This window comes from Palaemon carinicauda, unplaced genomic scaffold, assembly GCF_036898095.1.
Source record: "Palaemon carinicauda isolate YSFRI2023 unplaced genomic scaffold, ASM3689809v2 scaffold461, whole genome shotgun sequence".
NCBI lineage: Eukaryota > Metazoa > Arthropoda > Malacostraca > Decapoda > Palaemonidae > Palaemon > Palaemon carinicauda.
In genome coordinates this window covers 68,838-95,791 of record NW_027171719.1, presented here as the reverse complement: position 1 = coordinate 95,791, position 26,954 = coordinate 68,838, and the positions used below count along the sequence as shown (strand labels likewise).

General features: G+C 41.2%; 1 long non-coding RNA gene across 2 annotated transcripts in view; it reads left to right on the top strand.

The window, feature by feature from the left end:
* LOC137636942 (uncharacterized) overlaps window positions 1-25,239 on the top strand; it is a 54,335-nt gene extending 29,096 nt beyond the window's left edge. For both annotated transcript variants that reach the window (XR_011043309.1, XR_011043308.1), the window contains exons 4-6: window positions 13,636-13,838; window positions 22,162-22,276; window positions 24,633-25,239. This is a non-coding gene — a long non-coding RNA (uncharacterized lncRNA). The remainder of the gene's footprint in view (window positions 1-13,635; window positions 13,839-22,161; window positions 22,277-24,632) is intronic.
* Window positions 25,240-26,954: the final 1,715 nt, after the last annotated feature.

Here is a 26,954-nt window from a genome sequence, read left to right as displayed (position 1 = left end):
GGAGCCGCTTCCGCGACCTTGCCCAGTGTCTCTTTGGCTCCGCCCGCCTGTCGGGTGTAGTCATTGGCACACTTTCCCTTGCCTGGCAAATCATCGGCTCCATTCGCTCCCAGCAGCTCGGCCCCCAGCCGCTTCGTCGCATCAGCTCCGTCCAAGTTACGGAACCTGCCGCTATCGCGACCTTCAAGCAGCTACATTCGGTTCTCCCCTGGACGGGGTAGACCCATGATGGCTACCCCCACCCCGGCGGCTCCAGCCGTGACGGAGACAGCCACTCCACCAACCCATCAAGAGGGAAGGGATATCTCCGCGCCTACGGATCCCTCCGTCTTCGAAGATGCTTCCGACATGGAGGTGCAACTAGTGGAGGAGTTGCTAGACACCGGCGAGTGCTCCCCGGATGAGGAGCCTTCGTACAGAAAAATTCTGCCCCTCATTCGCCACCACCATAGGCTGGACGAACCACAGCCGTCTTCGGAACAAGCTTGGCTGTTATGTCTGGGCAGGATGGTTGACAATCCTGTACAACAGAAGCCATCCCTGACCTTAACGCCTGACGTTGCCCTGGGGATGGAGCACATTGATCAGTTTGTGTCGGGCCCTAAGAACTCCCTGAGAGCCCATGGTTCCTTTAAGCTCCTACCGGGACTGAAGACCCAAAAGAAATTTTATGTGCCAGACGGGCGTCTCTCAGGGCCCCGCACAATGGAAGAAGCCATCACTACCCTGAACCAGGGCAACACAGATGAGCGGAGCCTTAATGCACCAGTGGTTTTCTCTCAAGCAGAGGCCGCCATGATGGAGGAAACCGCTCAGGACATAGTTAACGTGACCTCATGGCTGGACTGTTGGCCGTGCACCTTAGCAGGATTTCAACTGCCGCATGACCTATCGGTCCCAGAGAACCAGGCCCTCTTACAAGAACTGATCCGTTCGGGGGGGGGGGACGGGGATGAAGTTTCTCACCTTCCAGTCCCTTACCCAGACAGCGAACTTGGTTCTGAAGAGGAGGGACACAGTGCTGAACAGACTCCCCCGTAGACTCCCTGAGCGGGAAGCTAAATTCCTGAGGAATGCCCTGGTCTGGGGCGAGACCGTGTTCACCCTTCAGGCGGTGGCGGAGACGCTAGAAAGAGTGGGAAAATTGAAGTTCGTCCGAGCCCAGGCAGCCGGCAACAAGGCGGCCCTCACACAGGAGATCATCAGCGGACGGGGCCTACCCGCCCATGCCTCCGGCTAGGCAGGAGGCCGCCTCCCCTTCCTTGCATCAATCCCCACGGCCCTCCCGCAGGAGCGGTGCCCCAGCCCAGGCCTCCTTTAGACCTAAATATTCCGGCTCAAGGAGAGGCCATTTTAACAGTCTCCCCAGAAGGAGATAGGGAGAGGGGGCCCCCACACCTTCCCACGCCTCAGGTCGGGGGATGCCTCAAACATTATTGGCAAGCATGGCGAGACAACGGTGCGGATCCCTGGACGGTGACAGTCCTCAGGGAGAGAGACAGAATTCTCTTCCTGTCAGAACCGCCCCCTCTGATCCCCGAACATCGAGCAGAATGGCTGGCACCCAAGGACACCGAGAAGAGAGCAGCCCTGTAAGGGGAAGTGGCAGCCATGTTGAGCAAGGGAGCTCTACAGCCCGTCCAGGAACCATCCCCAGGATTCTACAGCAGGCTTTTGCAGAATCCGAGGTTCAACTGAACAACGTCGAGAGAGAGAGAGAGAGAGAGAGAGAGAGAGAGAGAGAGAAAGAGAGAGAGAGAGAGAGAGAGAGAGAGAGAGAGAGAGAGAGAGAGAGAGAGAGAGAAAGGCAGTATGTAAGTGTGTGTTGATCTTTTAAGAGAAAGAACCCGAGATTCAACTGAACGACGTAGAGAGAGAGAGAGAGAGAGAGAGAGAGGCAGTATGTAAGTGTGTGTTGATCTTTTGGATGTTTTGAGAAGACACACCTGATGGGAGAAAATAGGTTCTTGCGTGGTGCTAACATTTTGAAGGCAAGTATCACAGATAGGGATCATTGGTGTTAAATTTTACCATAGGACTGATTTTTTTTATAGTTCTGGATCTTCAGTACCAGATCCCCGGGCGTTTTGACAGGACGCTTTTCAAAGTCACGGGACAGAATAGACGTCTTTGCGTTCCTTCCCTTCTGTCTAGTAAGGAGGCTATCGAACAAGTTAGGGCATCGCAAGATCAAGTGATGGTTCCCTGATCTTATATAACTGCTCACAGAGGCCCCAAGTGATCTCCCTCCTCTTCCCGAAATACTCGGACAACCACATGTAAAGTTTCCATCGAGCGATATAATCGCTTTGACCTCACTTCCTGGGATTATCCAATAGCTGCTCGCAAAGAAAGACTTTTTGAAGCCAGTTGCGAAGCACATGCCAGGTTATCTCCAGTAGTGTTCTTCCACAATCTATCAGGCAAAGTAATGAGTTGTTTGTGTTGGGTGTCGTGGACAGAGTATCTCTACACACAGTGCCTTTAGACCAACAATAGCAGAGTAGAATTCTTATTAAATATCAGGTAGGAAAACTGTTTGGTGTCGGCGGTGAAAGTCCTTGAAGCTAATCTTCAAGCTGAATGTAGGTAACATTCCCTTCTTGACCAAATTCTCTCTCCTCACACAGAATTTTGAGTGCACCTGCCTTCACTCGGAAGTCTTTAAGCTGAACGGAATTAACATTTCCTTCTTGATGGAATTTTCCGTCATCATACGGAACTTTGAGCGCACGTTCCCTCACTCGGAAGTCAAACCCCCGCCTCCGTGGAACGTTGTCAAAGTCTTACGTTCTCTGAAAACAGCCTTTTATGGGCCTCTTCGTCACGCCTCTGACTGAGACTGTCTTCCTTCTAGATTCTGTCCTCTGGCAGGAGAGTCGGTGAGCTGCATGTATGGGAGTAAAAATGACGCAGATTCATCCCTGAGTTTATAGCCACGACTCAAAATCCGGCTGTAGCGGATCCTAGATTCGGGCCCTTCTGGAATAAGAGTCCCCGGTGGGTAGCAAATGAGCCTAATCAATGATTACTCTGCCATGTGAGAGCACTGAGGAAATACGTAAAAAGAACGGCAAAAAACCCATCGTCAGATCAGCGGGTTCTTTGTAAGCACAGGAAGAACCAAAAGGAAGATCATGAGATGTTTAGTTTCTTTCTGGATCAGACAGGTCATCGAAAAGGCCATTCCAAATGACCTCTCACTTCTGATCGATGTCCCGGTGCACACGATGTCAAGTATATGTACATCCCTGGCATTTGTAAGAATTTCAGTCACTTCTGATCGATGTCCCTGTGCACACGATGTCAAGTATATGTACATCCCTGGCATTTGTAAGAATTTCAGTCACTTCTGATCGATGTCCCTGTGCACACGATGTCAAGTATATGTACATCCCTGGCATTTGTAAGAATTTCAGTGACACAGGTCTTGCTAGTTGGCGTGTGGGAAACGAGTAACATTCATCGTCCACTACCTGCACGTTGTGAAGAGCGGAAGATTTTTGTGTTGTGGTGGAACCAATGACAATTTTGGAAATCATTTTTATTTCTCCTTGGTATATAAACTTGGAGCGGTGCCGTTATAGTATGTGGCCTACCTTTCGAGTGTGGCCTACGGAATTTTGTCTCTGATATAGTATGTGGCCTACATACTGTTATTACGAATATTGATCATGTAAGTACACATGGATTTCAGTATTTAACTATGTAGTTAATGTTAATGTTGTGTAAGGGGGGGGGTCCGGGGGGGGGGGCGCAGCCCCCCTGGGTAAGGACACGGCTTTTAGCATAGGTTAGGTGGGTTTTTTTAGTTAGCTTCTCCCGTCGTACTCGTAGGTAAGGACACAGCTTTTAGCATAGGTTAGGTGGGTTTTTTAAGTTAGCTTCTCCCGTCGTACTCGTAGGTAAGGACACGGCTTTTAGCATAGGTTAGGTGGGTTTTTTAAGTTAGCTTCTCCCGTCGTACTCGTAGGCAAGGAAACTGTTCTTTTGAAATTGTATTGTTAGATATTAAACAATTGTGAAAAATTATTGATTTCATTACATATATATACAAACTCTTCCTAAGGTAGGACACATTCAAACCGGCTTAGGTAGGACACATTCAAACCGGGTAGGCCACATACTATAACAGATCCAAAAAGGTAGGCCACATACTATAACGGCACCCCTGGAGCTCTGTACACATACTGGGTCTGCCATCATCTACCCTTGAGGAGTCCTGCCGCAACGGCAAAGCGACGGTCAGTCGCTAGTGCTGGTGTGAGCGGGGTGGCTAGACTACCCAACTACTCCCCCATCCGTTAACTAGCGTAGGGTAGTAACACCTTGCAAAAGTTTTAAACTCTAGTTTCAGTTCCTCCAAAATAAATACTCCTATGAAAAGAGCTGTAGGTTTTTATAGCTAGGAAAAATACAAATTTTGAAATTCATAATTTTTACAAGAAATTTGGACAATATGCATACAGTATTAGCAACCATAAAATTATGCTTTATTAGGCAAGGATGAGTCCTATTGTTTATTAACTTGCCCCTTCTATTTATTCCTTTTCTCCTTTGTCCTTGCTGTGGTGTGTTCCTACACGAGTACAGACTATCGAACGTACTTGTCTCGTTCGCGAGGTAAAAGGTTTAAGGAGTCCACAGATCTCTAGACACTGTGGAGGATTAATTTTATTTGCTTTGGTTTTGCCAAATTGCGCACGTGCGCGAGAGAGAGACAGACAGAGAGAGAGAGAGAGAGAGAGAGAGAGAGAGAGAGAGCGGGTGCGGGTGCGAGTATGCATGTGTTTGCGTGTGTGTGTCTGCGGTGCGCGCCACCGAACAAGGGGTATTTAGTGTAATGATTGTTTGTAGTGGGAAAGACTGTTGGTATAATTGAGGTTGTTTGTTTACATTTTTTAGCAAGGTTAGGGCGGTGATGAATGTCTTGGGCAAATGCAATTTTTATTTGACGGTAGCAGGAGTCGGTTGTGTCCTGAATGCTGGAATATTATTATTTTTTTCATCAACCAGCCGCCTTGGAAGTGATTTTTTTGTATTAGCTTAAGTACAGTGTTTTCATTTATCTTTGTTGGGCGCGATCGTGAATGATAAAAAGTTTATTATTTTTCTTTGATTATAGTGCAATAGTTCAGTTAGCTAGGAGTGTTTGTAAGTTTTTCTTTTTTTCATTTGCAGGACATAATTCCTCCTTTGGACTCCTTTGGAGTTTTTGTTTGTCCATGGACTGTTGGTTGCCTTCCGCACATTTATAGATAGATTGATGACGACCCCGTACGTTTGATCATTTGTTGATTTAGATATACAGTGAACCCTCGCTACTTCGCGGTTCGACCATCGCGGATTCACCACTTCGCAGATTTTTTTCATAACCCATATATATATATACATATTGGTAATAACAAAATCAACATACTGTACTGAATAATCAATATAATCGATGCAAAAACTAACCTATACACAGATGTGTACAATAAATGCGTTTGTTTCTTCATTATGATCAGAGAAACGTAAACAAAACATTGGTTGCCATTTTTTATCGTGCTTTTTGGCGTGTTTAGGAAATGCATGATATAAAATCGCCTTTAATATTTGTGCCTGTTTTAGTTTAGGGTACTGTAGTAAATGCATTAAGTGTTCTGTACATTAAAGGGTAGTTTGTTAACAGTACTACGTACAAGGGAAGGTTTTAAAAGTCTGAATATACATGTTAAATAAATAGGTAAATATGGTGTCACTACTTCGCGGATTTTTACCTATCGCGGCCGGGTCTGGAACCTATCTGCCGCAATAAACGAGGGTTCACTGTAGACCGCTTTTGGATAACTCTTGATGACCAAGCTTAATATAAGTTCCGGATCATGATGATGACGACACTGGTTTGGCCTGGATATGGATATGATATTCTGAGAGTATAAAGTTAAGCGATTGCGCGGTGGAATTGGCCGTAGGGTAATACTCTTTGCCAGGAAGTTGTAGCAGTGGGCTAGGGATGTTATGCGTATGTGGACGACGGTGACCACTCACACTTATATATTTAGTACTTGAGTGTTTTCACTTATGTTGGTGTGATTAATTGTTGCTGCTTTATGGCGTATGGTTGATGGCGAAGTGTAAGCATGCCTTCTGGACTGCTTTCAACTCCAGGACATTGATGTGGAGTTATTTTTCCCCTTCCAACCCGGTGCCTCGTGCCGTCCCGTCGAGGAGGTGGGCTCCCCACCCTTGGTTGGAGGCGTCTGTGAACAGGAGCAATTCTGGAGGGCTGGTCCCTCCTCTCTCGACCAGAGAACTTAATGACGAACGTGACCTGGCCAACGGGCGACCTACCGTTAATCCTACCCTCGGGGCACATTCCTGGATGCCGGGGGTAAAAGCTACTGAGAGCGCGGAACGGGGGGGGGGGTATATATTCAAATCTCTGGTCGTAGAGAGAGAGATAACCAGTGATCTCCTAAAGAAAGTAGTTCGAAGGTAAGTATGTTAGGAAAAATGAAAATTATTTTAAATTTTTGATTTTTAAGTGTTTTTTTGGTACTGTGTGTGGACTGTTGGTGTTGGGTTAGAAAAGGGATATTGTTTTCTGATTATTGGTGAGTTCTGTGTACCCACACGCACCGTTATACCATATATATAAAATAGACTGTTGTTATTTTTGTCTGTTTTAGTGTCAAGTCTCTGTTTAGTGATGTGTGATATTTTGGTTGTGTTTAATTTGTAAGCAATATAGTTTTAAGGTTATGTTTTACTGTTCCCTTTGTGCAATAGTCCAGTTGACGTAAAAGTCAGGGGAAAGTTTGCGTTGTGAGACAATTTGTTTGTCTGAGTGATCAAGGGTGTGGGAGTTTGTTTACATCCCGCCACAACACTCTAGTTCATGGTCCTGTACTGGCTGTTCAATTAGTTATGTAGTTATCTCGGCTCCCCCACAGATGACGACGACGATAATAATTATTTTTTGTTTTAATCATTTTAATTATTTGATGATAACGATGGTGATGATAATTTTAACAATCTTAATAATGATATGTTGATGGTGACCGTCACAATAGGAATCATATTCTCTATAGTAATGCATAATAGTCTTTCTTTTCCCTCTCTTGGGGATGAAGCAGTCAAGCCGTGACTCGATGCAGGTATTGTACTATTCCTTCCGAGCTCTATTCTTAGAATCTAATGAAGTATCTCCCTTGTCCTCCTTTGACAAGAGGGAGGGTAGCTGATTGTACCAACCGTGTTTCACACAATTGTACATAATTCCTTTTGTATATATTATGCTTGTATCTTCGCTCTTCCCTCGCACTAAAAAGAACATGAAAATTCATGTCTGGTTTTTCCTCTGTAATATTGTCTGTCTTGTGAACTTGTTATGTCCTGTTGCCTTGAGGTTTTGTATGTAAGGAGAGTGTTCTACAATAATATAACTCAGTCGATTGCTTCCTGCCTTTGAGTTCACAACCCTCTCTCGGCTCCGTCACATGATTATGTACCTACCCATTGAACATCACATGCCCATACTGCTATCCCCTTCAGGGGAAAGGATTCCTCATGATGGGCAAATAATAAGGTGGAGTCTTCTCCCTTGCTATCATCTAGAACAGACCGACGCCTCCAGGGAGGAAAAATAACCAATCAGTTTGGTTTTAAGGGAACTTCCTGCCCACCAATTAGTGAGTCTACCTATTCTAAAAGACAAAAAGTCTAACCAACAGGTGGGAAAAGCTATTCGCCCACGCATACCACCTGTTTTCTAATGAGGTCCACTTGTCGATAACTACCTTGTTAACGGCTGTTCCAGTAAAGTTGAAGACATATCCTATTTCAAAGGACTCATGTTTGCGTAGCTAGGAAAAGTTCAAGTTTCTTTTGAAATTTGTATTGATTTTATTATGTCCTTTTGATATCGAAAAGTTCACTTTGGTTGGCTATGCGCCATAAATTCTTTAAGGGGGAACACTATCTGGGAGGGTCATTAAAAAAACTGCCTGAGCTTGAATCAGTTGAAAATAAACATGTTTCAGGATGGTATGTGTGATAAGGTTTGAATATATGCTTTTTCATCCGTCCTTTTGCCTTTATGTATATACTACTCTGACTTCGGAGGTAGCAGCAGTAGGGGATTCAGCGTTATGAAGCTTCATCTGTGGTGGATAACGGGGGAGGGTGGGCTGTGGCACCCCTAGCAGTACACAGCCGAACTCGGTTGAGTCCCTTGTCAGGCTGAGAGGATCGTAGAGAGGAAAGGTCCCCTTTTTTGTTTCCTTTGTTAGAGGTCGGCTACCCCTCAATTTCCTTGGTAGATGATGATGATGATGTACTACTCTAACTAATGGTCTCTTTGATTCAGTTTTCCTCAAGTTTGTTTTTCTAGCCCAGGGAACAGCATATAGCATTCCCCCAGCCTTCTCATTGATACTGTGATCTTTGGATATTGATCTTAGTCCTTTTAGGCATTTTTGTAGAAGATCTTCCTTATTGTTTACAAGATTTCAGTCTCTACAGTAGAAGAGATCTTTAGACTACACTACAGTACTCACGATTTTATGTTAAGTTATAAGGTACTCATTTACTAGTTTAGTTTAGCAATCTTTTCATTTCGTCCATGCTTTTGTAGCTTAATGCTTTATTGCTTTGGTGCAATGCTTTGTATCTGAGGGAGCGGATATGTTGCGCACTTTTGAAGGGTGGCTCTTGCAGCACAAAATTATTTGTTTCTTTGTCTACTTCTTGCGTAATGTTCCCACATCTTTTTAACCCTTTTACCCCCAAAGGACGTACTGGTACGTTTCACAAAAGCCATCCCTTTACCCCCATGGACGTACTGGTACGTCCTCGCAAAAAAATGCTATAAAAATGTTTTATTTCATATTTTTGATATTTTTTTGAGAAAATTCATGCATTTTCCAAGAGAATGAGACCAACCTGACCTCTCTATGACAAAAATTAAGGCTGTTAGAGCAATTTAAAAAAAATATACTGCAAAATGTGCTGGGGAAAAAATAACCCCCAGGGGGTTAAGGGTTGGAAATTTCCAAATAACCTGGGGGTAAAAGGGTTAACCTCAAAGATCCCTGCACATTTGGATTTCGTAACCACAAGCGTCTCTTGTAGTGATAAAAGTGATACCTGCTGTATTTGTTTCACGTGTCATTCACCCTTTTTCTGCTAAGGTTTCTTCCCCGTTACCATCTTGATGCGTAGTCGGTTTTGCTTTCTTGATTCTCCTTCCTCTCAAACTCCATTCCATGTGAAATATTTCCCTGTTGAAAGCAGCGCCATGTTTCCCTAGATGACCGCGGAGGTAGCAGCAGTAGGGGACTCAGCAGTATGAAGCTTCATCTGTGGTGGATAATGTGGGAGGTTGGGCTGTGGCACCCTAGCAGTACCAGCTGAACTCGGCTGAGTCCCTTGTTTGGCTGGAGGAACGTAGAGAGTAGAGGTCCCCTTTTTTGTTTTGTTTCTTTGTTGATGTCGGCTACCCCCCAAAATTGGGGGAAGTGCCTTTGGTATATAGATAGTATTCTTGAAAATAGATAAAAGGCAATGTTGGTGGTCTTTGTTGGATGGCATAAGTGGCCCCTCTAGTCTGTGTCTTCTTCAATTGCACAAAAAATAGGCTTATTGAGAAAGTCCGTTTAGTGATTTGAAACTTCTAGATGTCAATTTGAACTTGCTTGTCGCATTACGTTAATCATGTGATGTTAGAAATATTATAGAAGTTAACCCTTTTACCCCCAGGCTATTTGGAACTTTCTGCACATTTTGCAGTATATTTTTTTTAAATTGCTCTAACAGCCTTAATTTTCATCATAGAGAGGTCAGGTTGGTCTCATTCTCTTGGAAAATGCCCGAAGTATCTCTCATAAAGTTATCAAAAATATGCAAAATAAAATGTAAATAGCAGTTTTTTTGCAAGGACGTACCGGTACGTCCGTAGGGGTAAAGGGATGAGTTTTGTGAAACGTACCAGTACGTCCATTGGGGGTAAAGGGATGAGTTTTGTGAAACGTACCAGTACGTTCTTTGGGGGTAAAAGGGTTAAAGGTCTGTATAAAATGGAATGTCAATGCAGTATTTTGTCCCAAAGTAATCAAAGTATAGAGTATTTACGTAGGATGTAAACTAATAAAGATTCTAAAGTGCTCTGTAGAATTAAGGAAATTGATATCCAAATTGCAACGGGGAGAAATTTTTGACGATGAAATTGATAATTTTGTACAATATTTACTAATTACGGAAATTTGAATTATAGGAATTTATAACTACATACATACATATACCAAGGCACTTCCCCCAATTTTGGGGGCTAGCCGACATCAACAAAGAAACAAAAACAAAAAGGGGACCTCTACTCTCTACGTTCCTCCAGCCTAACAAGGGACTCAACCAAGTTCAGCTGGTACTGCTAGGGTGTCACAGCCCACCCTCCCACATTTATATGTGGATGAAATCATGTTGAGGGGTAGATAGAGATGTTTTGGGTATGCTCTTCCCACTCCCCAAAAATGTTCAACTGGGCTCCACAAAGCAGTTGAAGAGTAGGAAGACACAGTCCTACATGGCTGAAGACAGTGGTGCACGAAGTGGGAGATGATGAATTTAGTGCACACGCTTTTCCCACCGGTGCTGCCACTGCTGGTAACATCTCTGGAATGTCATTGGTATGCTGTAAAGCTCTGCTGTCGTTTTTCTCATAATTTCCTCTCTCGACTCAAAACTTCCCTTTCAGGGTTGTTTTCAGTTTAGGGAACAGCCACAAGTGTTGTTTTTGGCCAGATAAGCTTGGGTCAAGTGGGCAGAATGAGCAGGTGCATTGTCATGGTGCAGTTGCCAGTTTCGCGCCGCCCACATTTCTAATCCTGTGCTTATTCCTACTTCTTCAGTAATTTCGTTAACCCTTTTACCCCCGGGGTATTTGGAAATTTCCAACCCTTAACCCCCAAGCGGTTATTTTTTTCCCAGCACATTTTGCAGTATATTTTTCTTAAATTGCTCCTAATTTTCATCATAGAGAGGTCAGGTAATTTTCATTATAGAGAGGTCAGGTTGGTCTCATTCTCTTGGAAAATGCCTGAATTTTCTCAAAAAATTCTCAAAAATATGAAAAAAAAAAAATTTATAGCATTTTTTTGCAAGGACGTATCGGTACGTCCTTGGGGGTAAAGGGATGAGTTTTGTGAAACGTACCAGTACGTCCTTTGGGGGTAAAAGGGTTAAAATGCAGTTTTTAGAAGGGAATAGAATCTATTTTTCAGAGCATTACAATATGTTTAACATGCAAACTTTAAAATGAAGTGTTAGGGAGCGACAGTGGAAGCATTTCAGAATATGGTTGCTAAAACTCGTAGATTATAGAGAATCATTTTAATGTGTAAGGATGTCCTGAGTAAAATGGAAATACTAAGGTATGTAAAGTGGAATTTTGGGTACCCAATATGAAATAAAAGTTAAAACTCTAGGGTAATGGTATTCCGCAGTAGGTAGGGTTGTATAGGGAATGTGACGGCTATTGTTTCGATGCGAAATTGGCCGTAATACTGTTGCCTCGACAGATTTCAGATTAATTCTAGATTTTGTACGAACACTGATTTAGTAGAGAACTATTTTGGTTTGTAAATACAGTATTAAAACTGTAACTAATATATTTAGTGTACATACATATACCAAAGGCACTTCCCCCAATTTTGAGGGGTATCCGACATCAATAAATGAAGCAAAACAAAAAAGGGGACCTCTACTCTCTACGTTCCTCCCAGCCTGACAAGGGACTCAACCGAGTTCAGCTGGTACTGCTAGGGTGCCACAGCCCACCCTCCCACGTTATCCACCACAGATGAAGCTTCATAATGCTGAATCCCCTACTGCTGCTACCTCCGGGGTCATCTAAGGCACCGGAGGAAGCAGCAGGGCCTACCGGAACTGCGTGGAAAGCATAAAAGTTGGCGTTGTAAACCTGAGTGATAAAATACAAGGAATTGACCGAGGTATCATATCAGAATATGATTGAACCTATCATTAGGAATGACTGTTCCGGCAGGATAAATAATCCAGGTGTTTGGGGCGACTCTCCTTGTCATGTAGGGTGTTAGGTAAATTATGTAAAGATGACTTCATCCCAGGCTTGGGGAGACATTGCAACAACACATCTAACGGTGTGTTTTAGGGCAACTGTTCAATGACCTATTTATCATATGGGGTGTTGGGGAGAATGTTCAAGGATGATCTATCGGCCGAAGTGTTTGTAGCAACTTTCCAGGGAGGGGATATCATCTAGGTTGTTGGGGAGACATCCAGTGTGTGCGTGTTGTCGATAATTAAGGGAATGCCTACAGATTAGAGTGCTGGGAAAACTCTCCAGAAGGGCTTATCTGTAGTGTCAGGGTAACATTCCAGGGAGGATATATTATCCTGGGTGTTTGAGGGGAGGTTCTTTCTGTTGTGTCAGTGAGACTTTCTAGGGAGATCTTTTTCATCTTGGTATGGCATATCGTTGAAGGTTTAAGGTGACCGTGTAGGGAGGGCTCATTGTTCAGTGAGTGAGTGTCCATATGGCTGTATCATCCATGGTGTCAGGTAAGTGTGCAGGTAGGGATTATTATTATTGGGTGGCAGGGTAACTATCTAGGAAGGGCTCATTATCTAGGGTGTCTTGGACTTCGCAGGTAGGGCTTTCATCCTAGGCATCTAGGGACTGTCGGAGGAGGGTTCCTCACTAAACACTGAGGATACAGTTAAGTTGGCATTTGTGTCAGCAGGAAGATTTAGGTTAGAGATGAAACACAGGTAAAAGAGTATTGGGTGGTCGTGGTAGTAGCGGGTAGTAGTCGGATGTAGAACGGCCCCTCGTAGTATCGGGGGATATTGAGGAAGGAGAGGACTAATTGGTAAGGGACCTCTGGTAGTGGTTCTAACACGCCCTAGTTACTATACCGACACTCTATAAGGGTGCGCAAGCTGGGTATATTCCTGGGATTCCATGAAACTTTTTTTCTCTGGTATATTTAGCAGTATTTATACCTTAGAAATGGTGATATAAGGAGCATTTCACGGAGCAACACAGGTTGAGCCCAGAAATAGATTTTTCCTTGTCAAAATCCCTTTTTTGTGAGAGTATTCCAATGTTTTAACTTGTAAGCTTACAAGCTGAAGTATAAGAGATTGACAGAGAAAGTATTTTGGAATATGACCCATATCTTATCTGTATAAACATATTTCAGTGTGTAAAGACATCCTGGATATAAAATCATTCTCTAAAATATATCCAGTTGAATTGTGGGTACCCAATACTATATGCAATTAGAAATTGAATGGTAACGAGTAAAGTTTCAGGCTATACATTAAACTTGGAGTGCTGTATTCACTTAACAAGTTGCTGTGACAAATCAAGTCTGAAAATTATAATTTGGAATTCAGATATAATTGAAATTGATATATCTACGGGAAAATAGTAATTTGTATATAAAGTATAAGAAAGTTAGTTTTCAGACAGAGATGAAATTACTAAGTGACATTAGGAGCTGAAACTTTTAACTTTTAGAGTTTAAAGTGTTTAGCCTATTAAAAGTATGTAATAAATTTTGATTATGAACAACAATTTTGATACAAAGTCTAATCAAATGGTTATCATTACAGGTTTTCACAGTTTCTTTAACATATAAGAAAACCATCTCCAAATTGGGACAGTAATGTGATGGATGGCGCTCGTACTTATGGCCCTGTAATAGGAAGAGAGGAAGGGAGAACCAATGAAGAAAGCCAAGAACACGCCAGTGATGTGGAGGAGGAATGTGGGGCATCCGCAGATCAGACGGATCGATGTGGGAGGATGGATATAGGTAAGATGGGACTTTGGGTGATGTAAGTTATGGACGTTGATTTTGTATGTTGACTCAAGCGACTGACCCTGCGTGAAAGAATCATCATTTTACATTTCTATTATTATTATTATTACTTGCTAGTTAGGTCATTTATGTCATGGAATAGTATTCAAAGTAAAAGTAATGGACAGTAGTGTCCAAAATCAGGAGTAAGGGTCATGCGTAGCAATAACCTAGATGATACTTTGCCAGTCATTATCTTTGAAAGGTATAGTAAAATAGAATAAAGGGGAACTCAAATTTTTTTCAAGGTCTTGAAGCCTCTCTGTTCCAGCACCTAATACAAACCCTGTTGCTATTTATATATTTCAGTGAAAGCTTAAACTAGCCAGAATACTTTTAGCGAGGTATAACCATCCACCGCTAGTTAGCTGGTGTTAGACTGGCCACCACACTCAGGGGTGAACCGATGGTATGACGTCTCTTTTTAATCTTGTCTCTGTAGAGAACAGAAGTTTTGTCTTTCTGTGCCATTAACCATTATTTAGGAAAATACAAACTGCCTTAAAAATTTGATTTCTTTTCCCTATCAGAAGTGTGTATCGTGAGGTTTCATGATGCAGGTTTGTCCTGGTGGGGAAGGTCGCCCTTGCTGCATCTTCACGTTAGGCCCTGAGACGGATCTTCACGCCTTTTTCTCTGCGTGCAGAGGTCACTCGTGCTGGCAGGAGTCTCCTTGTGATGTGCCATGGCCTGAAGGCGATGAGGTCCTGACGTCTTGCTCAAATTCCTCATTCCCTCCTCGTTGACTTCTCAGTTGGTTTCTTCTTGGGAATGGTTGAGTAAGAGTGATAGTGGTTTGACCCCCCAGAAAAGTCTTGTAAGTTTTGAGGACAATGCATTTTCTCTTGTTAAGTGGCGCCACTGTCGGTTGTAGGGAGTCACGTCTACATTGACATTTTGTGTCATCTTTCGGCTTTCTTGGTGATCCTGGGTATCCCCTCTAAGGAACGGCTTTTGGAGGCTCTGCAGTTCAGGGCTCAGTAGGAGAGCAGAGCTGCCTCCCCATGGGTTGACTATAGTTTTCCCACTTCAGATTACAAGGGTAATGCACCAAAAGAGCTTCTTGTGCTCTAGCTTAGGAACCTCTACTTTTGCTCTTCTACCCTTCGTTCGTCCTGCTTCGTCTGACAATCAAAATATTTGAAGACTAGTAGTCCGTGTAGGACTACTAGTCTTCAAATATTTCGGGCTACCAGTGGGTTGCTCCTCCTTAGGAAAACCCAGAAATTGACTTGCCAAGTTCCTAAGCTCGCCAACTATGATGTGCGCCCCCTGACCGAGATTTTTCAGCGTGCTGAGGGCTCGCAGCATACAAAGCACCGTGTATTACCATCTGGTGACGAGTGCCATCTTCGTTTGTGCTTGAGGCACTCTTCGCCTGAATTGTTGCCTCAATTGGGCTTCGGGAAATGTGCTGGATTCGTTTTCAGAGCAAGACGATGATGAAGTATGGAGGTTGTTTAATTTCCCTGCACCTACCGTCATGATTTTAAGCCAGGTTCTTTTGGCATGTGCCTCGGGCTTCTCCCTTTCACGAAGGAGAACCTGTTTAAAGTATGCACCAGCAAGTATGTAGCGCAGCTCAGCCTTGTTTGCCTCCTTCCTGTAGGAGCTCACAAGGCTAATTTCACCAACCTCCGGCTGGAACCATGGCAAGTGAGAGTGCTTTTACCCACATTGCTTCGGTGCATAGACCCTATTCTCATAAGGGAGTCTTGTACAATGTTTAACACCCAATCACTAAGCGTTTGGGAGGTGGGCGGGCGAGCGCTAGGTCACAGCGAGTTTCCAGCACTCGCTACTTTGATAGCGCGCATTTTCTTGCAGTTCAATGTTTAAGGGATCTGTCATTAAAAAGAAAAATAGTTGAAAAAAATACCATTAGTGCTCCAAAGCTTTCAATATACAGTACTTGCTTACATTTTAAAAAACTATTTGTTTGTACTGCTTCATTTGCTAGACTAAGGAGTGCCATCCCTTTAAAAGAGAAAAGTGAAATACAGCAAAGCTGTATGGGGTACTAGATGACGTAGCCAGTCCCAGTCCCGGACTACGACACATCGTCATTCATTTTATGATACTGTACCTTCTAATTTTACCTGCTAAGCTTTTATTGCCATTGAGTCGTGGAATTTTCCTGAAGTTGCGTATATCTTCAACATTTTAAAGGCTTATATAGTAACCCTTTTACCCCCATGGACGTACTGGTACGTTTCACAAAACTCATCCCTTTACCCCCATGGACGTACCTGTACGTCCTTGCAAAAAATGCTATCAATTTTTTTTTTTTTTTCATATTTTTGATAATTTTTTGAGAAAATTCAGGCATTTTCCAAGAGAATGAGACCAACCTGACCTCCCTATGACAAAAATTAAGGCTGTAAGAGCAATTTAAAAAAAATATATTGTACTGCAAAATGTGCTGGGGAAAAAACAACCCCTTGGGGGTTAAGGGTTGGAAATTTCCAAAGAGCCTGGGGGTTAAAGGGTTAAAGGCTTATATAGTAATTGTAAGTTTAACCCTTGTAGTATCGGGGGACATTGAGGAAGGAGAGGACTAATTGTTAAGGGACCTCTGGTAGTGGTTCTAACACGCCCCAGTTACTATACCGACACTATTAGAATGAGCGAGCTGGTTATATTCCTGGCATTCGATGCAACTTTTTTCTCCGGTATATTTAGCAGTATTTATACCTTAGAAATGGTGCTATAAGGAGCATTTCACGGAGCGACACAGGTCGAGCCCAGAAATAGATTTTTCCCTCTTCAAAATCCCTTTATTAAATCATAATCATGAGTTAGTGTTGCCAGTGACAACCTTTCTCTTTTAGATATCTCTCGAGTTTGATAAGAATGAAAACTATCCAATGGGATTTCAAGCAAGTTTTAATAGATAAAGCCTTAAAGAACAGTTCTGATTAAACAGGAAGAAAACATTTAATTCTCTAATATCAAAGTTAAGTTGTAATAGATTATGTATTAAATATTTTGAAAGAAATTTTAATTTCTAGCTTGCAAAATTGGAACAGTTTGTTATTTTTGTGACTAGCTAAGCTCAAACCCTAGTTAGGAAAATAGGTTGATATAAGCCCAAGGGCTCCTACAGGGTACGTTAGGTTAGGGAAATAAGGAAGAGAATAGTCAATGAAAAGTTAGGTATAAGAAAGTTAAATGAGCCAAATCAGTTTTGTATGTGTTAAAATATCTTGACAAAGCATTCGCCTTGTAAATAGCATAATTTGTTCCAGACCAACAAAACGCCACATTCAATTACAAAAAGAATCGTCGTCGGCGCCCACTCGTGTCCGAGTATTGGGTTCCGTCGTTAGCCATCAGCCTCCTATCAGAAGAAGGGTGGAGGAAACGACAGAATGCCAGTAGCTGGGTATATTGTTTTGGGTGGTCATGGCTTTGCAACGGCCACGCACACACACTTGGCCCACATCGTTTTCACCGCGGCTCAAGACATATGAGACAGGCGGCTTCTCCGATGTTGGTAGCACCGGGCTGCCGGGTTCTTGTCATGTCAAGGCCCGCCTTGTTGCCTGCCCGATAGGCATTGCCCTCTTCCGCCGGCGCTGGGAAGCTCCGCCGTTGGGGTCTTGTTTGGTTTGATTTGGTTTGATTTTGGAGTTTGTCTTCTCCACAAAAAGAATACACTTCAATATACAGTACTCAACGAGTGACTACAATTATTTGGACCATTGGTTACCTGTAAAAGAAATGTATAATTAGAGCAAATGGTGAAAATACAGTAACAAAAATGTGGAACCTTACATTTGGAGTGAGGGGGTGTCCAAGAGCGAAGTGGCGTGGCGGTAGAGAAGGATGACAAACGGTGGAAAACTTTTAAGTAGTGGCAGAAAACGTAAACACTTAACTTTACAAAAGAGAATAATGCCAGTAAAACATTAACACTTAATTTTAGGAGACACATTAATAAATGGCACACAATATTAACACAACTTTACGATAAACTTGAAATTAAGTTTCGTGTATTTTGCCTTTTTCTAATTTTTTTTCTTTACTTTTTGTATTTTCTAAATTCAAATTCGTATTTTCTTAATTGCAACCAGTTTTCTTTCGTTTTATATCTTCCACTAGGCTTGTTAGTACCAAAAGCCTCTTTTAAAAAGAATCATCCAAAGAAGCTTGTTTCTGCTTGCTTAAAACTTTCCTGAAATGACTCGGGATCGTTCCTTTCGTAGACTAATTTCGGCCATATTCCTTTGCGATCTCACTTTGCATGCTAGCCTCGTATTTCTTGATTATTTCCATCTTCGTCTCCATCGAAAGCATCGTCCTTTTCGTTCTCTGGACCTCATCAACTTTCTTGGGACCCATGGCTGATAAACTAACGTAATATCACACGCAATACAGTGCTATAATTACGAAAGGGAAATCGCAAACACTATCAATGCTTACGATACCGCTGCCGAAATGAAAAGAAATAGGAACACCAATGCGTAGATGCATGATGGGGTACAGTACAGTAGATGCTGACCAATAGGAGAACAGGATCTTATGGTGGTAACTAGCATTTGAGTAGGGAGATAACTAATTGGAGTGCTGGAGGATGGCGGCGAGTTTACCGACTGGCAACGCGTGAATTTTAAAATCGGCCACAGACACGGTTAGGCTCAAATACTGTACCTCCTTTCGTTGCCCGAAACATTTTTCATGATTCGAGGCGTAAAATTCTTCATCTCGTTTCGGATTGTTAAAATTTCGTAAGCAGATTATTTCGTGTCGAGAGGTAAGACTGTACAGCATTTTAAAGAGAACAGACCATAAAAAGGGATTTTGGCGTAGGAAAAATCTATGTTTGGGTGAGATAGCCATGTCGTTGTAATGGCAATCCATTGGAGCCCCCCCTTTGCAAAGGGTGATCTCAACTTGTCAGTGTGCCGACTTCCCTGCACTGCCGTTACTTCCTGGCCTCTGAGATTTCTCGATCGACCTGCGGCATCCTATATTTATTTTATACTGGCTTTGCCGTCTCTGACAGCGTGGCATTTGTTTTAGAGTCTTTCTAACCTTTCCTGGGATTCGGGGTGCGGCAGCCCAGAGTGTCTCTGTCTAGAGAGACTCCCTTGTTGGGATAACCCTCGTATTGAACCCAGATTTCTTTCTGAGCCTGACATCCTTATCGTCACCTCTGTTCTGGGGATTGTTAAGGAATGCTCATATGGCGCATGGGTATAGCTACACTATGCTGTCACCTGTCTTTTATATCCTAGCCTTTCTGGGACTGACATTGCATGAATTTTATCATTATGCTGCTGTGTATTTGCATTTTTTGACCATGGGCGTTGGTTCCCTCTGGGATCTGACCCTCCACAGCTGCCAGCATGCTTCTCCCTGAGGAGCTAAGCTGTCAGACTGACAGCAGTGCTGACACTTAACGGCTTTGCCACCACCTATCGGCACGCTATCCTATAGTACCTGTACCGGCGATACATCGCTACTTACGGCAGTGCCGCACTGGCGACACTGCCTTCGCCTATGGCAAGGTGTTCTCTGCGGAAACCCTTGCCGGTTATCTCCGCCGCCCCTAGGCACCATTGCCCCTGACGGCATTGCCGTTACTGGCGGCGGGGCTAGTACTAGTCTATGGGAGTGGATGTCTGTACCAGCGCCTTAAGGCACATAGGACGCTGACGGCAATGCCGTTACCCCTCTGGCACTGCCGGTACCTCTAGGGCACACGCCTTTCTGTCCTCTATATCTGAGACTGCCTTGCCTAACCTAAGGTGGGTTCTCTACTGACTGTATGTGAATTCAACTACAGATCAACATAAAGGCCTTACTCCTTCAACTTTTGAGGCTTCTCTATGTATGCTGGGCCTTGGAATCCCTTTTACGAAAGCTCTTCTAGGCACCGCCATGGAAATAACCACTAATATGATTATTGGTTTTCTATCAATTTGCCCATTCCCCTCTCAGTGTGTGGATTGGATAGATGGGTGATAACTCTATAGGTTAGTTCCCAATCCCGGTCTTTTCTATTGAGGTTATCAACTTGTTGTTACAGCCCTCGGGTTGCTGTAGACTCTTGCTCGTTAATCGATGCGTCAATTGCTTAAACTATTAACCCTTTTACCCCCAGGCTCTTTGGAAATTTCCAACCCTTAACCCCCAGGGGGTTATTTTTTTCCCAGCACATTTTGCAGTATATTTTTTTAGAATTGCTCTAACAGCCTTAATTTTTGTCATAGAGAGGTCAGGTTGGTCTCATTCTCTTGGAAAATGCCTGAATTTTCTCAAAAAATTATAAAAAATATGAAAAAAAAAACTTTATAGCATTTTTTTGCAAGGACTTACCGGTACGTCCATGGGGGTAAAGGGATGGCTTTTGTGAAACGAACCAGTACGTCCTTTGGGGGTAAAAGGGTTAAGTTTACTCGTACCGTTGCCTTCTAATTGGCTATTTCTCTGCGGAGGTATAGGAGCGACGGTTCTTTCCATGAGCACCCCCGCCCTCTTTGGGCCTATAGAAACGGACTCTAAGGAGGCTATTTATTCCAATCTAACAATGTTTATTAGGAGTGAAACAATTTCTTACTTTGAAAATCATTAGATTTTAGTATATATGAATTGGTTTGCTATAATAAGCTGATAAGTTTTATAATAAATATATATCCTAAATATTGATTCTGAAAGCATTGCAGTGAAGAAAATTTGAGCTTAGACGCACAGCGTGTAGAAACTATTCCATTTGAATGATGAAATACGTTGTGGAAAAAATAAGAACTTGTGTCGGAATGAACTTTCTGATATGCCTGATTTTTGTGTGATTTCAATCATTCATATGGCATTTGTTGATAAAGAATAAATTTTGCAATAGCTAAATAGAAAACTTGTAAGTTAAATTCAGTTTTGGGGGGACATAAAAGAGACAGCTTGAGATATGTAGAATTTTTGTCTTTGTCTGTGGAAGTTTGTCAGTACGTAGTAACGAGTATCTCGCAAGTGGTTCTGGTTGGTGTGCCTTTCATATTAGGTCAACTGACAAATTATAGGATTTAAGTTTTCATAATTTCTAATAAAGTGATACCATGTTATTGATAAGAGCTGAAGATATAAGATCTGCTGATAATAGATTAGCAGTCAACTGGAAGTTATTTGATGAAATGCATACCTTGCTCATGAAGTCTTAAGAAGAGTGATACAGGCATTTGGGATCAGGAAAGAACCGATTTGTAGTTATGATTGTATAGGGAATGTCATATTAAGAGTGTAAATAGAAGACCTTAACCCTTTTACTCCCAGGCTATTTGGAACTTTCTAACCCTTAACCCCTAGGGGATATTTTTTTTTCAAGCACATTTCGCAGTATATTTTTTTTTAAATTGCTCTAACAGCCTTAATTTTCATCATAGAGAGGTCAGGTTGGTCTCATTCTCTTGGAAAATGCCTGAAGTTTCTCAAAAATTTTTCAAAAATGTGCAAAAAAAAAAAGATTTAAATAGCAGTTTTTTGCAAGGATGTACCGGTACGTCCATGGGGGTAAAGGGATGAGTTTTGTGAAACGTACCAGTACGTCCTTTGGGGGTAAAAGGGTTAAGCAGTATTGTCAAACATACCTTGATGCTACCTTTAATTGGTGTCATCAGCGTATTGTGTGCAAGGACCATAGTTTTTTGTGGTATTGAAACATACTTTGATGGTAGGGGTGGGAAATGCTATTCTAGAGTAGAAAATTTATAATAAACTGTTTGGACATGAATTGGGGTATAACAATGAAACAATATCAAACAGATTTTATAATTTGAAAAAAATTGTTGTTAAATGACATGACATAATTAGAAATTAAACTATTTGAGAGATTGCATGAGGGCCATATGTGGATGAGATCATGGCGAGGCGTAGATAGAGATGGTTTGGGCATGCTTTTCGCACTCCCCCAGAGATGAGTTCACCAAACTTTCAACTGGGCTCCTCAAGGCACTAGAAGAGTTGGAAGACCCAGGCCTATATGGCTGAGTATTGTGGGTGTAAAATAGGTGGTGATGAATGTAGAAGTATTGATTTAAAAGAGACGATTGGCAAAACCTAACGAGGCCCTTTGCGTTCTAATAATAATGGGTTTGTGTTGAAATAATCTTAAATATTTTTGTATCTAGGTAAACTACTTAATTTGGGTTTGTGTGAAAAAAATCTTAAATTTTTTTGTATCTAGGCAAACTATTTAATTATAAAGCATTTGAAATTTTTTATTAATCTATTGAAAGCTCAATCATTTTTTGTCTCATGACCCATTTTTCTCATTTTTCAGTGACAACCCAGCAGAAATTTATTTTATGAAGATTGCCAAACAAAGATTTCAAGAAGCCTATTGAAGATAAGTTGCAAGAGCGATTTGGACTCCCCTCTGCTTCTGAAAGTGCTAGGTGAGGACAAGCAATTACTGTCTGTGGGGAATTCTTAGGGTATTAATGCAGTGGACTCTTTAGTAGAAGTAAACCTTACGGATGAGTAGGTAGTCGGAGGTTTTTGTCCAGACTGTTCACTCTTTGTGGATCTTAAACCGCAATAGAGTATGGTTCTTCATTGAGCCTGAACTCTGTCTTGATGGTGTATGCGATCTTTAGCCGTCCCTTTTGCGTGTAGCATTGAGGATAAAAAGTTCCTTATACGCGATATCTTCGGATAGTTGTTCCGGGGGGTTGGAACCACGTGATACCCAGTAATAATTCTCTTGTGATATCACTCGCAGAAATATTATACAGTAGAAAGCAGCCTAAGGAACTTCCATCAGGATGACATGGTTCGAGCCCAAAAATAGATTATTCCTACGTCAAAATCCCTTTTTTTGTCTTTTTGATATAAAGGTAAGAATGTAGAGACAGGTCAGATGTGAAAGGTCTTACAGTACCCTTGATTGTAACGCAAGCTTATTCAAATTGCATTGGTGTTTTGCCCAAATGTATCTACAGTTGTGTTGGGCTCTGGTTGTACTTATATGTGATTTGAATGTTTAATTGGATTAATTCTTAAGAATTTTTGTATGGATATATTTATGCCTCTCCTGGTTTTGTATACCTGCATTTTCATATTTTACTTTTTATTTTTCAATTCTGTATTAAATGTATTTTGTTATTGATCCTCTTTCACTATGCTCCTCTTGTAAGAGGTCCCCCATTCCAGCCTGGGAAGTTTCCTCTCTCTCCTCTTTGTAATATTTAAGCTCATTTCTTCTAATGTTCAATTATCCTTCAGTTCTGTATTAAATATATTTTGCTGTTGATCCTCTTTCAATATGCTCCTCTTGTGAGAGGTCCCCCATTCCAGCCTAGGAAGCGTCCTCTCTCTCCCCTTGTAATATTTAAACTCATTTCCTTATGTTCAATTACCTTTATATACAAATAAATCTTACCTAGAAAGCATACTGCTCCTCTTATTTAGGACTCTGTGGATAGCCCTGGGGGGAGAGACTGGGAACCCAAGAAACAATAGGTAAGTGAGCTTCTAGCTGGGTCCCCTTGCCTAGTATAAAGTAAAGGGGTGGTGCCCAGTGCCCAGTTCATCCTTGATTGTTTACCTTTTACCCAGATTTCCTAGTATTCCACTGTAGTGAAACCGGGTTTGGTCGGCACTCGGACACTAGCAGTCTGCGTCCTACGTCTGGCCACAGTCTGCAGACCACTACAGCATTAATATGCGTAGGAGATAATGATGATGATGATGATAAACTCGCTCTAAACTAAAGTATTTTAAAGATGTGTTTGAGATGGCATTGAAGACAACATTTAAACTTTAAATACTAGTTTGTATAGACCAAATGAGTCTATATGTATTAACCCTTTTACCCCCAGGCTATTTGGAACTTTCCAACCCTTAACCCCCAGGCGTTTTTTTTTTTTTTTTCAAGCACATTTTGCAATATATATTTTTTAAATTACTCTAACAGCCTTAATTTTTGTCTTAGACAGGTCAGGTTGGTCTCATTCTTTTGGAAAATGCCTGAAGTCTCTCATAAAGTTATAAAAAATATGCAAAAAAAATGTAAATAGCATTTTTTTGCAAGGACGTACCGGTACGTCCATAGGGGTAAAGGGATGAGTTTTGTGAAATGTAACAGTACGTCCATTGGGGGTAAAAGGGTTAATAGAAATTCATGCCACTTGTCTCCATATGCACAATAGAATTTTAGTCTAATAATAAAGGAAGATATGTTTATATAGGTGTATATACTGTCAACTTTATTTTCTATCAGTCATCTAAGAACTTGAAGTAAACTGGTTTTAAGACTTTTCAGTGGGAGTTGAATTTGAAAGGTAAAACAAATTAAATTTTCTTTTTCAAATTGGGATAATGAGGAAGCTGTTGTTACCAGGTACACATCTGTAAATTATTATGTTTTAGGATGGGATTTTGTTAAAAGAAAAAGCAATATAAAAATGTTACTGTATTAGGATTAGGTGAATTTTTTTGGCTAGTAATATTCAATGTAATAATAAATTCTTGAAGATATCATAAAGAGTTAACTTTTTCCACAAGACTTGGAATAAAGTTTAGGGAAAATGTGGAAACAAAATTATTTCAATTTCTATGGACACCATTTTTCTTAAAGGCCCATTATTACTTATAACTGGTCCATAGAAGGGGAGCAAAAGGACATTTGTAAATCCTTTTTAGGAATCCTTAAGAGTCCTTAGGAGATAGGATATAGAATAATATTTGTAGCCTCCCAAGTATAAAATTTATAAGATATTCAAATTATTAAAGCAAGACTTTTTTTTCCAGGCAGTGATGATAAGCTGATTTCAAAGGTAGAACGAAGAACCGCAAGTTACCGATGACTTAAAAGTTGAGCCGCCGTAATAGCTACAAGGATGTGGTGCGTTTAGTGATGTCGATGAAGATAGGAGGTGTATGAACGATGCCTTACTCAAGAGAACAAGTTTCAAGTTATGGCAAAACTCTCTCTCTCATGTTGGAGTTCTTTGGTGTGGCGTTTTGTCGACGCGATGTCCCCATCATGATAATCGGCTTTTATTCATCAGTGTAATACTATAGTCCATTTCTTTTAGCGAGGCAGATTTGCACCGACTCGCAGCAGTGCCCCTTTAGCTCGGAATAGTTTCCCGATCGCTGATTGGTTGGACAAGATAATTCTAACCAATCAGCGCGCTATCAGGAAACTTTTCCGAGCTAAAAGGGCACCGTTGCAAGTCGGTGCAAATCTGCCTCGCTAAAAGAAATGGACTTTAGTGAACTATTTTGATTGGAATAGCTAATGTAGAGGGGAACACAACCCCTGAGTATATTCTTAATGATGTTCAATGTTAATTAGCGTAGAAACATTTTAACCCTTTTACCCCCAAAGGACATACTGGTACGTTTCACAAAACTCATCCCTTTACCCCCATGGACGTACTGGTACGTCCTTGCAAAAAAATGCTATAAAAATTATTTTTTGCATATTTTTGATAATTTTTTGAGAAACTTCAGGCATTTTCCAAGAGAATGAGACCAACCTGACCTCTCTATGATGAAAATTAAGGCTGTTAGAGCAATTTGAAAGAAATATACTGCAAAATGTGCTGGGAAAAAAATAACCCTTGTGGGTTAAGGGTTGGAAATTTCCAAATAGCCCGGGGGTAAAAGGGTTAATAAGTTTGCAAAGATGAAAAGAAAACATCGTAGATAGAAGTTTTATACCTGAACTGTATTGCTGGTAAAAATAGATCCAGCTAAAGCTTATAATAAGTGGTTTCTGTGCTACTTACCTCAAACAATAAAGTGAAATCATAATGACCAATAGAAGAAGTTTAATTACTTATAGAGGTTGAGAGAAGACTTTAATTAGGAAATCTCTGGTGATCTGGGTTAAACTGGAAAATTGTATTTTGAGGTATTGATTATTAAAATTTTTGTTATGGAATGTGCAGAACTTTATTCTAGCATTTATCGGAAATTCAAGAACTGGTTATATTATATTATCATATTTACATGTTAATTAATTTTTCTCCAAAGATCTAATCTTTATAACAGCTGTTTTTATTATAAAATGTGATCTTTAAATTCATTTATTTTTCTAAAGATTTAATGAAACTACTTGTTTTTATTATGAAATGTGTTCTTTAAATCCATTTCAATACTGTATTATTCCTTTATTTCCACTTCCAAGGTGCAGATTTATTTCATAGGATGTTGCTAGATGTCATCTTTGAATTTCGCTAGTATGAAAGTTCTCGCCAACGCAGAAAATCTATATTCACACAGTCATACATTTGCACATTTCCAATTTCAGCTATAGTATTGCTCCCAAACCAAATCATTAAACATAACGTGTGCATAATCATTCGCTGTTACATGGATATATGTCAGAGCGGTGTGTTTGATAATAACGAACTGACATGTCCACTGTTATAGTAATGTGGTTGAATCTACTCTGAAATGGAACTTAAAAAAGATATTGTCTGAGGTTTTTCAAAAGGGGGACTGTAATGATAATGTCATACACATGCTGTAAGGATGTGTCACAAGCGCTAATGATAAGGTCATACATACACTGAAAGGAATTGTCACAAAAGTGCATATTAGTAGTTTATTAGTACAAGAAAACTTATCAATCGTTGTCTTGCATTCTATCTTTTCCTGATTGGCAATAAAAAGAAAAAAGTTTCAATTAATTTTTGGTATGTACGCTATGTTATATTATTACTGTAGTCTGTTTCAAAACACGGATGACAAAGTAGATTATTACGTTTACATTTTTGAATGAGAATTGAAAAAATAAAAGGAATAATAATTATTAAATCAAAGCATCATTATGAGTGATTGCCAAAGAAGTTGAGTATCCAGTTAAATCATGTGGGAGGCAAAATAATGTCAATTTTTCGGGTGTTTGTGTTATAATGGCGCTGACTTATATCCACGCAAAATATCTTGCCCGAAATAAGCTAAAATTCTTCCTGCGCGAATCAAACATTCATTTACCAGTGGTTCAACCAAAGTGCACTCGAGTGTCACAGCAAGAACGTGTTGCTTGTCTATTGTATGCACAAAAAGAAAACATGGTTCCATGACTAATTGCGTGAGGTTGCAGGGTTATAGGTCCTA